The sequence below is a fragment of the Montipora capricornis genome, chromosome 4 (genome assembly GCF_036669925.1).
Source record: "Montipora capricornis isolate CH-2021 chromosome 4, ASM3666992v2, whole genome shotgun sequence".
Classification (NCBI taxonomy): Eukaryota; Metazoa; Cnidaria; class Anthozoa; order Scleractinia; family Acroporidae; genus Montipora; species Montipora capricornis.
Window position 1 is genome coordinate 35,128,958 of NC_090886.1, and position 14,731 is coordinate 35,143,688.

Consider the following 14,731-nt stretch of genomic DNA (forward strand, 5'->3'; position numbering starts at 1 on the left):
CGAACTTAACTAGTTTGGGTCGACCTAAAGTGTAATTAGGTTCGCCTCATGTGAAGTACGGCGTTTAACCCGGGCCTTAGTCTTTTGTCTTTTTGTTTTTTCAATTTTTTTCTTAGGCGTAAGCGACATTTCGCTGAAAAGAAATCTAGCAAAGGAGGGTGAAACGCAAGAAATAAAATTATTTCTTTAACTGGTCATTATTACCTCACACTTCTTCTTTTCTCACACACCACAGGCAGCCCAAGCTCGGTATACGATTTATAGCCTTTATATGGGAAAATTAACTTTGAGTTTATAAATGCTAAAATAAGCTGTAAATGCTATGCTTGTTTATACGCCCTACTCCATAAAAATGTTTGGCCTCACTTTTAGATAGACGTCACCGCTGCCATGTTGGTGGACGAAAACAAAGAATCTCTCATTCGGTTCAAGCTCTAGTGTCTCTAGAGGTTGGTTGAAAACGTCCTATTGACAAATCATCCCTCACGCTTTTTATTGTGCGTCGTCGCGTTTAACTTGTATATCTGACAATTAATTGTATCTAACTTTGTGTCGGTATAGCTAGACAAACACACAGAGTGCAATTTCCACAATGAGCTAAGTGGAATTTCAGTTCGTGAAGTCGAAATTGAGACTGAGAAGGCGGACTTTATTGCAGGTGTTCGCAGCTGCTATAGTCGTTTGGCTGGGTATTAAACTAAACTTGGGTTTTCTGTAAAAAAAAAAAAAAAAAGGGTTTTTTGAATAAAAAATCGATGTTGTTTGACAATATTTTTTATGCCTTTCCTCACAGTTGTACCCGCTGATCTCCATCAGGATAGAATTTCTCCTTGCTAATGGTAAATAACCAGCAGCAAAGACTCTTTTAGTAATAAACCCTTTGGAATTTCAATAGTTTTGAATAGTTTTAAGAAAATAGTACAGTTTGAGTTTATACTCATTTCTTTTATAAACTGAAAACCGTTTTTTTATAGAAACATTTAGGCTGTATTAAGCAAAGTTTTAAAAACATAAAAAGAATATATCCGGTTAGTTGACAACAACGTCTTTATTTGGCTTATTTGTTTTTCGTGATGACTTGGATGATTTGTAGTCCAACCACACAACTGCAAGAGCATCTTCGGGCTCAAACATCAAATAGCAAAAAAAAAAAATAATAATGACGTTCAGCCTCAGCCCCAAAATTCGACGTTCTTACAAAAAAAGGAGTGTAGTTCGCATAAGTTTTTGGTAGTGGTAATTAAAAGCCGTCAACTGAAGCCGTCAATTTGCGTGTGTGTTCAACGCCGACGAAGGCCCACCGCTGGTCACGTTTTCGAAGTAATTAAGGAAAAACGAAATCTTATATCAATTGCCATCTGGCTTTTAAACTGTGTTGAGCAAGAGTTATCCGTTCTGCAAGTCGGCGTCAAAGTTATGAAAAATATAATACGTTTAGTGGCGGTTTTTGGAATTGCTTGTCTGGGATTATTTTCGCGTAAGTACCACTGTAACATGAATATTAGTTTTTTGGGTTTTAATAGCTGGGGAAGCCGAAGGCGTTTCGACCGCTATCTGTTTGCCAGTTTTGGAGAACATACATTAGAAGGCATCAAACATTAGTACACACATTAGATGGCATCTAGTTAAGAATTTTGAAAGGTGTGTCAAAGAACAATCGACAAGATCAGCCGCAAGAATCTCAAATTTAGGCGATAAGATAATCCAACAGTTGTGATCTTAAAAGTGTCTTGTTTTCAAATTATAATGTGCTATGGAGAAGAAAATCTTCATCTGATGATAAAAATGCATTCAATTGGCAGGAACGCATATTTGATTCGAGAATATCTTACCAGAAATTTTAATATTTTAAGAGATACAAATGTTTCGCCGAAAACAAATTTAGCAGCTAGTGTCGATGTACAAATGCAATCAGGTTGTTCGAGAGGAGATCTTAATTTTTTTCTCTTTTAGTTTTTTATTTACATTTTACTCTACTTACAAAATTGACTTCTAGCGCTACCACTACTACTGCCAACATAACGACACTAAACGGACTCACCTGTCTATTGATCATTAAAAATACTATGTAAGTTAGCACTATATATTAACGATAACATGCAAATTAAACAAACCAAGACAAAATATCGTAACACTAAATCCTAACGAACATTCCAACTCTAACGATGTAGGTCCAAGAGAAGCAAAAACTTAACCAATTAGGTGTAGGTAGGTAGGCAGGTAGGTAGGTAGGTAGGTAGGTAGGTAGGTAGGTAGGTAGGTAGGTAGGTAGGTAGGTAGGAAGGTAATACTTTATTTGAAATATTCAAATCAAAAGAGAAACGCGCTAACCCCAAAAACTCTCGGCTGGTTTCCCTGGAGGGCGTGCGTGTCGACACAAAAAACCGTTTAGTATAAATACACAGGGGTTTTTACAAAATCGCGCGCTCTCATTGGCTCGCTATCTCGGATTACCAGCCGATAATCACCTCGACGGCCAAAATGACCGCCAGTAGTCGCTTTGCCACTGTAAGTGAAAATGATTTCGCGTTGAAATGTTTTTTTTTTCTCTTTTTTGAAATAATCACCTGTGTATTTATACTAAAACAATAATAATTTGCCGCAGTAATAATTTGCCGCAGGTGTCCCACAAAGGAGAACAGTATTCAAAATGTGGGTGAACTAAGCCCTTATACACTGTTTCCAGAGTAGCTACGGGGAAAAATGTTCTGTAAAAAAAGCGCACTGTTTTTGCCTATCTGTCACATTTTAAAGGACAAGTTGGATAATCGATCATGTTTATTTTATGTAATAAACCATCGGTGGGCAGAATGCGATGGATGACGATGTACTGTAATATCGCCAGTTCAGCCTCCTTTGTGACATAAAAGGGTACAAGGTAAACTTTAGTGAAGTCGTCTTTTTCTAGGCCGTATTATATGACTCTTTTTTTCTGCTCTGACAGGAGGTAATTCTCCAGTGACAAGTATTTCCACGAGCGAATTAGATTAGAAAAACAAACGAGCGCGAATTTTCATTGTGTTAGCGAACGCGGATGCAAACAACGTCATCTCTCTGTGGAACTTTCTGGAAGCGATTGGCATTTCGCTTTGACGTCATTTGATATGAAGTAATGTGATTGGGCAATCGAACTGTTTACTGCCCATATTAGGGGTTCCCTTGGCGGGAATAAGGAGAAGCTTTGTTTTAATTTTGCCACTTGCCATTGATTGAATAGCCTGTTCCAGGCTCTCAGATAGTCGAGAAAACGAAAAGAACTGTGTGTGAAAAGCGAGTGGGGGCTTGGGTCGAGGCGAGGCGGGAGAGCCTGTAAGCATCTCTTTAAATTCTTCATTCCGGTATACCAGCTCCTGGTATACCCTCTGATTGGTCAATTTTGACAGTTTACATCAACACTTTCGTCACCATTTTGATTCTCGCGCGGAGCACGAAAGGAAGAGGTCAACTCTGTCGCCGAGTGTCTTAAAGTATTCCCAAACGTACAAGCCCTCAGATTCGAGCAAAAGTTGTTTCTGTTCAACTTAGATAAGTCGAAAAAACGATCCGTTTGCAATGCTTCCAACTGGTTTTGGTAAAAGCATAAATTTTCAGTTACTGCCGCGCGTTGCGAAAGCGCTTCAATGTTGTGATACGACATCTCTCCACACCGCTTAAAATATATATATATATCATCACCGGGTACGATACATAGTTCGCATTTGACACAGCTATTATGTCCTCTGCACGCCACAATTGCATTCAACGGCGCTCTCTGAAAACTCTGACGAACGAGAAAAATACAATATTTTGTTATTCTTTCTTATACAAATACTTGGCTGCGTATTCGAATTCACCAGCTAGGGTCAATTAAATTACTGCCTTCATCGCCTTCGAGGCTTGTATTTCCGTTGTATGTCTTAAAGCTTTAAAAGATCAAGCGATTTTCAGGAAGCGAAGGTGATGGCTACGTGTCTGTATACTGCAAATGCATTTGAAGCCATCCACATGAAATATCAATCTTTCACATTCATTATCGGTTGTCCTGATGCATCAGAGCTGAAGTTTATTGATGAGACCATCTTATCATCTAGGCCAGAAACTTCAATGGTCGGGTTTCTGTTTTCCTTGGAAAAGTCAACAGAGCGTCGGGAACTCGCAGCTTTCGAACTGGTCGTGTCTTTTGGTCGAATTTGCTAAATCTCCCGTCGGTGATTTCCTTGACACTCGTTTTCCGGTTGCTTTGACAATGCCTTCTTTCGCTTGTAAAGTTATTTTCCTAAAAGTGCCTTAAATTCTGGCTAACGTACTCGCACAAGCGAGAATTAACGCATCACCTTTGAACAACAATAAAAGAATCGCGCTTGAACTCGCGTGGGACCACACAATGCCGCCCTTTTTCAACATTTTGACATTGACATTTTGACATGCGAAAGGTTATTTGCAAAGTGGGCGGAATGAAGAATTTAAAGAGATGCTTACAGGCTCTCCCGCCTCGCCTCGACCCAAGCCCCCACTCGCTTTTCACACGCAGTTCTTTTCGTTTTCTCGACTATCTGAGAGCCTGGAACAGGCTATTGATTGAAAGAAATTGCAAATCGCTCTTGATATTTTATATACCGATTCGTACTTAAGCAGATCACAATTAGAGGCGAATTAAGGCTACAGTAATTCGTATCTCGTTAGAATTTAATATTTTTCCAGAAAAGCTTTAAGTTTTTTTGCAAAGAGAGCTAAAACACGGAAAACAGTTTTCTTTTTTGCGTTGAACAAGTCTGAAATGTAAATGACTTCAGCCGACAACAACAACAACAACAACAACAACAACAACAACAAGGTTTATTTATACCACACATGAAAAGGGAGAAGAGAACAAGAATAATACAACTTATTTAGGGTATGAGGCCACCTAGAAAATAACTAAAAAGCTAATCTAGCTAGGACGCGTAGTAGTAGTCAAAATACAGTAGTAGTTGTTGTTAAATGAGGCACAAGTATAAAGCAAAGTTACAACAAAAAATAACAAATTTAAAAAAATTTTAACACACAACTTATAAAATGAGTCAGGGAATAGAGAAAACAACAGGGGAGAGAAGACAAAAATTTGATTAATAGGAATCGAAAATAACCTTTTGAAGAAAAGTTTAAAATTGCTAAGCTTTAATAGACTCTTCAGAGACTCGTCAATATTATTCCAACAAATAGCTCCCTTAAAGCGAATATTAAATTTACCGTAATTTGTTCTCGCTAAAGGTATGTAAAACGTCGATCTGAAAACAAGCCTAGTTTTGTACTTGTACCTTGAGGATACACGGGTGGAGAAATTAAGGAAGGCAGAGGGTAGCATATTTGAATGAAGTTTGATCATAAAGACAGTTTAAATAATATATAACATCAAGGTTTTTCATAATATTCAAGTCTTCAAAAATAGGAGATATATGTTCATGATATTGAGAAAAAGTAATAATTCTAACTGCCTCCCTCTGTAAACCAATTATTGGGTGTAAATTAAGTAGTTTCATAAGTATTACTTCAGATAGTTGCACCATATATTAAGAAAGGGTAAACAAGAGAATGATACAGATGTTTTAGAATAGAAGAAGAGACATGATGACGCAGTTTAGCTAGGGCAGGTTGTACTGAGTCAGTTAGCCCCAGAAAACGCTAACTACTTAGTTTTTTTCCAACTATGAAGGGTCAACGATGAAACACATTGAAAGAACACAACAACAACAACAACAAAGAATCTTCATTTACAACAATAATCAATTAAGATATGATAGCCATCCCACAGGTAGCAGTGCTAATCGAGGTGGGAGGCTGCACAAGAGATATTCGATATTATCTATTTACTTTCTTGGGGTGCAGTGATGGCGCAGTGGTGAGAGCACTCGCCTCCCACCAAAGTGGCCCAGGTTCGATTCCTCGACTCGGCGTCATATGTGGGTTGAGTTTGTTGGTTCTCTACTCTGCACTGAGAGGTTTTCTCCGGGTACTCCGGTTTCCCCTCTCCTCAAACACCAACATTTGACTTGTTGTGTTAATTGTTAATTTCACTATACAGTGTCCCCAATTAGTGCTGCAGCGCTAAATCTACTAGACACTTAAATAAAGTTCCTTTCCTTTTCCTTTTTCCTCGTTTCCTTTTCCTTTAATGCCTAATATTAGCTGCAATTATGGCATGGAAAATAAAACATTAGATTTGACTTTAGGCAACCTCGTGATAAGTTCAGGCACACCAATATATTTATTTTCTGATTCTAGTATATTAAGTAGAGACACACATAATTCCTTTTTAAGCCTACTCTTATTGACATGACGTAATTTTGGTGGTAAAATGTTCCAAACATGGGTGCCGGATCGCGAAAACGAATTTGTTTGAATTTCAAGTGTGGAAGATTTTGACGTAATGGTTTCCTCTGGTGGCCGATCTTGTGCCCTAACCATGCACATTTTCTGCTTTCGTGAAAAGCTGCTGAATTAAAGAAGGAGCCACATTAGTAGAAATATCATACATTAAGTGAATAGGAAGGAAGTTGGACTTGAGGAAAAGAGGAATGGCATGTTGTTTATCGGTAAAATAGTTACATAAACCTTAAGGCGCACTTTTGAAGTAAAAGTAATTTGTTTGTAAGATACTTCGCAGCACGACCCCAAAAGTTTTACTGATTCTTAAAGCGATGTGATCAATGTGGCTTCCAGCTGAGATGTTGATAAATTAAAACTCTTCAAAATTTGACGTATTCTTGACACTCTAGAGCTACTAAACGTTGAGAATTATTGTCGAAAAGTTTTATGGTGGGCTCCCGGGTATGTAATTTTCTTTTGACATGGGCGGCAGATACTGAACGAAGTTAGATTTACTTATACTTATTTGCAATGAGCCAACTAGACACTTTCGCTTATTCCTTGTTAAAGGTTTTCTCTAAGTTTTTAAGATTACTGTCTGCATGGAGCAAACTGGTATCATCTGCAAATATGAAAAAATTAAGAATATTTGAAAAGTTGCATATGTCATTTGTATAGATTAGGAAAAGCAGAGGGTCTGGGACGGATCCCTGTGGTACGCCACATAATGTTTCATGTTTTTCTAATATAATTCTTGATTTCATTGGTTTAAAAATTTCCCTTAATATAAGAGGCAAACCATTCGTTAATTACCCCCCTAATCCCAAAATGATGTAATTTTTAAGTAATATATAATGATTAACCGTGTCAAACGCTTTGCTCAAGTCAATAAAAACTCCACAAAAATAAACCTTTTTGTCCAAATTCACTTGAATTTTGCTGATGATATCAAGAATTGCATGTTCTGTTGAGTGCTTCTCGCGGAAACCGTACTGTGACTCAGAAATTATTTCTTTAGAAATTAAGTATGAATTGAGCCTTTTGTAGATAAGCTTTTCAAACATTTTATTAAAGATACACAAAAGAGATATAGGCCTATAGTTGTTTAGGGCAGTCTGATCATCTACTTTGAAGATAAGAATTACTTTGGTCGTTTTTTTGAGACGTTCCAGACAGGTGTGCGCTCAAGTGTGAAAGTGTGAAAAAGGCGTTCTGCTTAATGTCGAGGTTTGCGGACAAGCGTTTCCTTCCCTCCTCTCCCCCTTCCCCCTCTCTTCATGTTTTGGTCGGTCAAAAGTTCCCTTCGGTGAAACCCAACGGAAACGCTTCAGTACACAGGATAATTTCTTGCTTGCACGAGTTAAAGCTCAAATACTGTTTTTATATAATTTATATTTATCAAGTTATTGGCGATAAAAAGTTCGTTCTTTTTCCGCATAGCTGTTTTTCTTTCCTTTGTTATCCATGGTTTCATAAATTGTTTACTTTTTCCTTTTAGACACAGGGCAGAATGAAACAATGAATTCCCAAATTAATAATGGCGGGGCAGCGAACAACGTCAGTTCTACCACTGTTCCGAAGTCTGACTGCGATGCCAAAGAAACGAGTAAGGATAACTCTGGCAGAGAGGACGGCGTACTCGAGTCTAGTCTGTATATCAGCTATTAGTCCATTACGCTACAGGTAAGCTATTAGTCCGTGACCGCTACGGGTCAATAGCCCATTTGGCTTCGCGTCATGGGCTATTGACCCGTAGCCCTTGTGGGCTGCGGGTCTAATTGTTAATTAGTTACCTCAAAATGGTGCTTGCAATATTTTCTCAGGCTTTACATTCAATTGTTTATTCACGGTAAAATTACATAGTACTGGAAATCAACCCCATCACTGAACTAGCAGCAATGGGCACTGGCGTCTCGTCTTTAAAACAGAGGCAAGTCCATGAGATGTCCTGGCCGGTCTTTACTGCCTGTCCATACGTGGCCCTGTCAACACCACTTAATTATTAGAGGGTAACGTAAAGTGCTAGTTTTTTACCCACATGAATCACGTAAGCGTTAGCCCTACTAATAGAAATGGTCCCACTCAGGGACAGAGAAAAACTCTGACCAAGGTGCGAATTGAACCCACGAGATTAGATCACCGCTGCTCTACCGACTGAACTACAAGGTCAGACGGGAGCAATTTACAAGTATAAGGAAGGCTTACGTATTTGCAAACGTTGGCCGTGTAGCACTTATATTTCAACAGACTTAACTGTTAGAGAGTAACGTGAAGTACTAGTTTTCAACCCATATAAACCATGAGAGCGTTAGCCCTACAAAAACGTAACCCTTCCTTGTACTTGTACATTTTCACGACATTGACTTCTTAAATTCTCACGATCTGCTCTCGTCTGACCTTGCAGTTCAGTCGGTAAAGCAGCGGTGATCTAACTTGAAAGTCGTGGGTTCAATTCCCACCCTGGTCAGAGTTTGCAAAAACGTAACCGTTCTTGGCAGGAGGTGACGGTGCGCAAGAGATGCAGTCAAATTCTTCCACTACCGCGTTGATTTTTCAATTGAGGGCATTGTTCTAACAAACTGGTGACAAGAGAAAAAAATTACTTGGACTTTTATAGTGAAAATCCCTTCTCCTGATGGATCGAAATCGCAGGGATATGATTGGTGAATGTTAAAGTGCCCCTGTGATCAAAAAAACCACTACCTTTTTTCCTTCAGATTTTGAAAGTGTGTTTGCTTAACACCTGATTGGCAAAATTTTGAGCTTTGATTTTTATCCAAAGGCCGTTTACTTTGAGTGTAAGTTTTGGATTTCATGGTCCGCCATTACTCACGTTCAAAACTGACCGATTGAACCTCAGAAGGTTGGATCCAGGGAAAAGTGACGTCAGAGGCTCACTAGCTTGAAATTTCAGCGTGTGAACAGCAGCTTATTATATATGCAAAGCGTGAGTTTAAAAGTCTGAAAGCCCAAAAAAACCCCGTGCTGCATATTAATTCTGCGGCGTACACACGTATTGCATTCTTAAACTAGTGAGCCTTTGACGTCATTTTCTCCTCGATCCAGCTCTCTCAAGAACATAATGTTAGTAATGGCGGACCATTAAATAGGAAAATTACAGTTACAATAAAGAGGTGTCTTTTTGAAATCAAGGCTTAAAACCTGGGTCACTTAGTGTTTTGTTAACAAAGTTTTGAAATCCAAAGAAAAATATGAATCGATTTTTTGGTCACAGGGGCACTTTAATGTTGATTACAATCCTTTGTTGAATGAACTTTCATGCCCTTTTGAATGATATGTTAATGAAAAGTGTGAAAACGGCATTCTGCGGAATGTCGAGGTTTGCGGACAAGCGTTTCCTTCCCTCCTCTCCCCCTCCCCCCTCTCTTCATGTTTTAATTTGCTCGGTCAAAAGTTCTCTTCGGTGAAACCCAACGCGTACGGAAACGCTTCAGTACACAGGATAATTTCTTGCTTGCATGAGTTAAAGCTCGAATACTGTTTACTGGGTTGCCTGCCCTATGGCAAGCCCAGTCGAAAAATGGGTAGATTTCCGTTTTCTTTTTTTACTGGGTTGCCTATGGGCAAACCCAGTCGAGGTCTGCGTTTAGTTTGTTTGTTTTCTTTTTTTTATTTATTTTATTATTACTTTTTTCCGTGTCGGTAAAAGTCTTGCCTGTCACTCCCCTGGTAAGTGGTGTCTTTGTGTATAGAGCCTTCTGCGCGTATTTTCTTAGGATCGAGAGGGTAGTGGAACTGCGTAGATTTCTCTGGTGGACACAGTAGAATCATTAACGTAGCCTGCAATGGCGTCGAAGTCATGCAACGCGAATGGCGTTTTAGTGGATCCTTAAACAAAATATACCCTTATGGAGCTCAATAATGGAAAGTCAGTTGGATAAACTAGGCATGAATCTCAAAAGCGACGAGGACTGGACTTCGACAACAATCTATCGCCCGTCGAGACGAAATCAAAGTGAGCAGTATTTACCTGAAGTACATGGTAATTTGACACAATTGAGTTTCTTGTCTTCACGCACACAATGAAATAGGAAGAGGTTTTCGCCTCAAAGAGCAAATATGTTGTTTGTTTCAAAAAATTGTTCGCTGGAAAAGGTGGCCTTTATGAATTCATCATGTTTTATAATACGCGAGCTTAACTGGATAGTTTTTATGGCAATAGTAAAGCATTTTCGTGTCAAAATGAGGTTAGCGTTTTTCTGTTGTGCTAACTAATTAAATCTAAATATACATTCTGCCTCGTGAGTTTGTTATTCTCGTTAACCAGCAATGGAAAGTCATTGTAACGCGAATGGCGTTTTAGTGCATCTTATGTTGTTTGTTTCGATAAAATATTTCGCTGGGAAAGGATTCTGTGATATTTTCTGCCTTTGTGAATTATAATATCATGTTGCGTATTGAATTTTCGAGCATAAGGGACCGTTCATTTTTTATGAGAAGGGGGGGGGGCTGGTGGGATTGGGGGGGGGCACTAAAAAAAATTGGCTTGCAAGGGGGGGGGGGGCAGCCGAAAAAAAATGAAGGAAAAGGGGGCGTTGGACGAAAAAATTAGATTAAAAATAGGATAAGAGATTTTACAAATTGAGGAAAAAATTGACCTCTTTTATTTATAACAAATATACTAAAACATTTCCAGGGTATTCAAGAAAACTTCTCAACAGCTTTTTACATATTTTATAATAACAGTGAACGTACCATAATAACAGTCTTGAATAGTAACAACTTTCTTTTCATTCATAAAAATGTTGTTGTCAAGCGCATATTAAAGAAAGACCAATAATTTGAGTCCTGTAATTGGAACTAACCTCGTTACCAAGGCTTTTTGTGAGAAATTTAATGGGAGGGGCATAAAACTACTACAAGGTGTCCAATTCATCATTTTCGACGTTCTCTTTGATCTCGTCGTCGCTATCTTCCTCTTCTTCTTCTTCCTGTTCTTCTTCGTCGTCTTCCCCTTCTTCCTCTTCTTCGTCGTTTTCTTCTTCATGTTTGTTCGTGTCTCCGACGTTTGAGCTATAATCTTCAGGATGCAGGAAACAATACATCCTGTTTCTTACTTCTGGCTTAAGGTTGGTAATCAGCCTGCTTCCCGGCACGTTGCTGAAGTAGTTTGATTGCAGTAGGTGAGCGATGAATGCTGCATCCCGTGTTAGCAACACTGCTGCTACATCTTCAACGTTTATGCATGCTTCCGGGATTGTCAGGGAGGGAGGATAAAGAAGACAACTGGGAAGCTCTTTTGCAAGGGGATTTGCAACGCACATATGATACACGCGTCGGACGTTGTTTTCAAACCGTTTGCGTTTTCTGCTCTTTGATTTCCTACGGTTTTCTTTTAATTATTTTTTTTTTGACGCATAGTTTCCTGCGAGGCCCTTGAAGATCTGGTCGAAGGTCTCCTTCTTTTTTTCGAGGTTTTCTAATTCCCCTGAAACATTTAGCAGCTTGGCTTCAATCCTAGCGATGTGCTCCACGTTGAAGTCATGGTAGAATTTCTTGTTGACTTTTCATTCTTTTGAGTGATTTGTTAAAAGCAGCTTTCTAGCTTTCAGGTTTCTTTCAATAAATTATGTGAAATGTAACAAAACGAAATTTTAATGCTGCAGTAACTTTTAACACCATATGTATTTTTTATTCAAGGGGGGGGGGGGGGGCTTCCAAAAAATTACTCTGATGAGGGGGGGGGGGGGCCGGGGAAAAAAATCGGAAATTGGGGGGGGAATACAATTTTAAAATTACTCTCCTCCAAATTCCACCAGGCCCCCCCCCCCCCCTACCCCATAAAAAATGAACGGTCCCTAAGGTTGAAGCGTGATACGGGAGGATATTTTTAGTATTGCTGTGTAAGCAGGAAAGGTTTCGTGAAAATAAACAAGTCTATTGGAAGCGTGCTTGAGTTTCAACAAAATGAGCCCCAAAAATTAGCAAAAAATTGTGACGCCGGTGAATAATAAAGTAGCTGCTATTTCCAAAATGATGGAATTACCTGGTGATAAATAACCTCGTCTTGGAGAGTAAATTTTTGACTTTGCAGAGACAATGGTGGGCGATTGTGATCTTTGTTTTCAATTCGCTCATTTCTTGTCAAACTTTATAACACTTGACAGAAAAAGAAACTTACTAAAACCCGGTATCTTGCCATCGCTTCACACAGATGCTTCACTGTTTGGCAAGTAAACATGCCGCAGTAACTTAATCACGGCGCCCGCTGAATTCCGACGTTGTCACTTTCCATTTGCGATTTATTTGTGCAGCCAAAACGTACAATAACAAAATTGAGGGTAGCAAGAATTTCCCAAAATGTTTGTCGCTGATCGTAACTGTTTATATTCTATATTCATGGTTGGTTCAAAATTAATGTTGTTTTCATGTTGTAAATATGTTATTCTCGAGCGACCGTCCTGGAAATTTCCTTCTGCTCTTTCTAAAAACTGTGTATCAATATTTATTTACTTTTGCATCAATATTTGTTTTTGCATAAAGCAAGCTAACAAAATATGTACCTTGCTGAATTTGCATTTGTTAACGTTAATAGTATTTTCGGTCCAATGCTTCTGTTTTACGAAGGGGTATATGTCAGATGCTCAGAGGGCACGCGTAAACTTGTGGTGAAAAGAAGTTTATCAACATGTCAGCCCAGAAGCCAATGTTTCGCACTTCCCATTTATTTTCTTCAATCTTTCTGGGTTCAGTACTTTGCTAGTAACCACATGTCTTCTCAGACTATTTACCCAAGACTTCTACCATGGCACTACAATGATAGACAATACCAAAACAACATCGTGCACTGTTAGAGCTACATATTACGCAAGGACAGATCTGTTTCGTCGTACGAACGTGTGAGGACCTGTGAGCCAAAGGGCCTCTTCTGGTATGACTTCTTAATGACCTTGAAAAAAATTGTTTGGAACGGTGCACGTACCACAGGCAACCCAGTGTACCCTCACGGAGGGTCTAGTTTGATATAATTTATATTTATCAAGTTATTGGCGATAAAAAGTTCGCTCTTTTTCCGTATAGCTGTTTCTATTAAACAGCTAGTCCAACGCGGCCAGTCTGATGCAGCATTTCGTCTCGGCCAAGAGAGACTTTGAATTCTAAAGGTCTCTGAAGAGTCTCTTGGCCGAGACGAAACGCCGCGTCAGACTAGCCACGAACATTTCACAAGTATTTGACAATAGTTTTGCTTTTGTATAAATTTAACTCGCAATTGCATGGTTGGGAATCGTTCTGCGATAGAGGGCCAGACTGTCAACGTCTATAGAATTTGCGGCCAAGAGAGACTTTGAATTCCAAAGTCTGTGAAGAGTCTTGGCCGAGATAAAACGCCGCGTCAGACCAGCGACAAACATTCCACAAGTATTCGACAATAGTTTTGCTGTTTTTATTGCCTTTGTTATCCATGGTTTCATAAATTGTTTACTTTTCCTTTTAGAGAGAAGTCAGAATGAAAAAATAAATTGCGACCGTGTTAGTGGCGGGGCAGAGAACAAAGTCACTTCTACCAAAGAAACGGGTAAAGATAACTCTGGCAGAGAGGACGGCGTACTCGAGTCTGTTGGTTTAAAGTACATATATTAGCTATTAGAATCCTTCCTTCAGGTTATATCACCGCTGCTTCACCGACTGAGCTACAAGGTCAGACGGGAGCAGGTCGTGGGAATTTGAGATGTCAATGTCACAGCAATGAACATGTACAAGTACAAGGAAGGATTACGTTTTTGCAAACGTTGGCCGTGTAGCACTTATATTTCAACAGACTTAACTATTAGAGGGTAACATGAAGTGCTAGTTTTCTACTCACATGAACCACGTGAGCATTAGCCTTACACAAACGTAACCCTTCCTTGTCCTTGTACATATTCATGACATTGACATCTTAAATTCCCACTCCCTACTTTCGTCTGAACTTGTAGCTCAGTCGGTAGAGCAGCGGTGATCTTACCCGAAGGTCGTGGGTTCAATCCCCACCCTGGTCAGTGTTTGCTTTATTCGCAACTTTGGGTATACTTTTATGACTAAATGGTTGGATTTTAACGAAGAAAAGCTACTAAGGCCACAAAGAATATCTAGCTATTTTATTGGCAAGACTCCGGCGACAAATGATGATTTTCATCGTGTTGGAGCTGTTTGGCAATGCTTCGTATACGAGCGAGGAGGAATAAGTCTATTGATAATAATTACCAACGTGGTTCTGCAGTGTTTTTCCACTTATTGCTATTACTGGGAGGAGATATTGAAGTAAACCCTGGTCAGTGGAAATTTCCTTGTGGTATTTGTTCGAAGCCTGTTAAGTCAAACCAAATGGGGATTCAGTGCGACGAGTGCGAGCAATGGTTTCACGTGAGGTCTGATTGTTGCGATTTATCGCATGAGATGTACGAGA

The 14,731-nt window shown here is 39.3% G+C and overlaps 1 protein-coding gene across 1 annotated transcript in view; it reads left to right on the forward strand.

Moving 5' to 3' along the window:
• The window catches only part of LOC138046522 (synaptic plasticity regulator PANTS-like), a 25,188-nt gene extending 11,225 nt beyond the window's left edge, over positions 1-13,963 (forward strand). The window contains exons 5-6 of the transcript XR_011131732.1: positions 7,823-8,007; positions 13,781-13,963. The gene's annotated coding sequence lies outside the window, so the exon portion shown is untranslated. The remainder of the gene's footprint in view (positions 1-7,822; positions 8,008-13,780) is intronic.
• Positions 13,964-14,731: the final 768 nt, after the last annotated feature.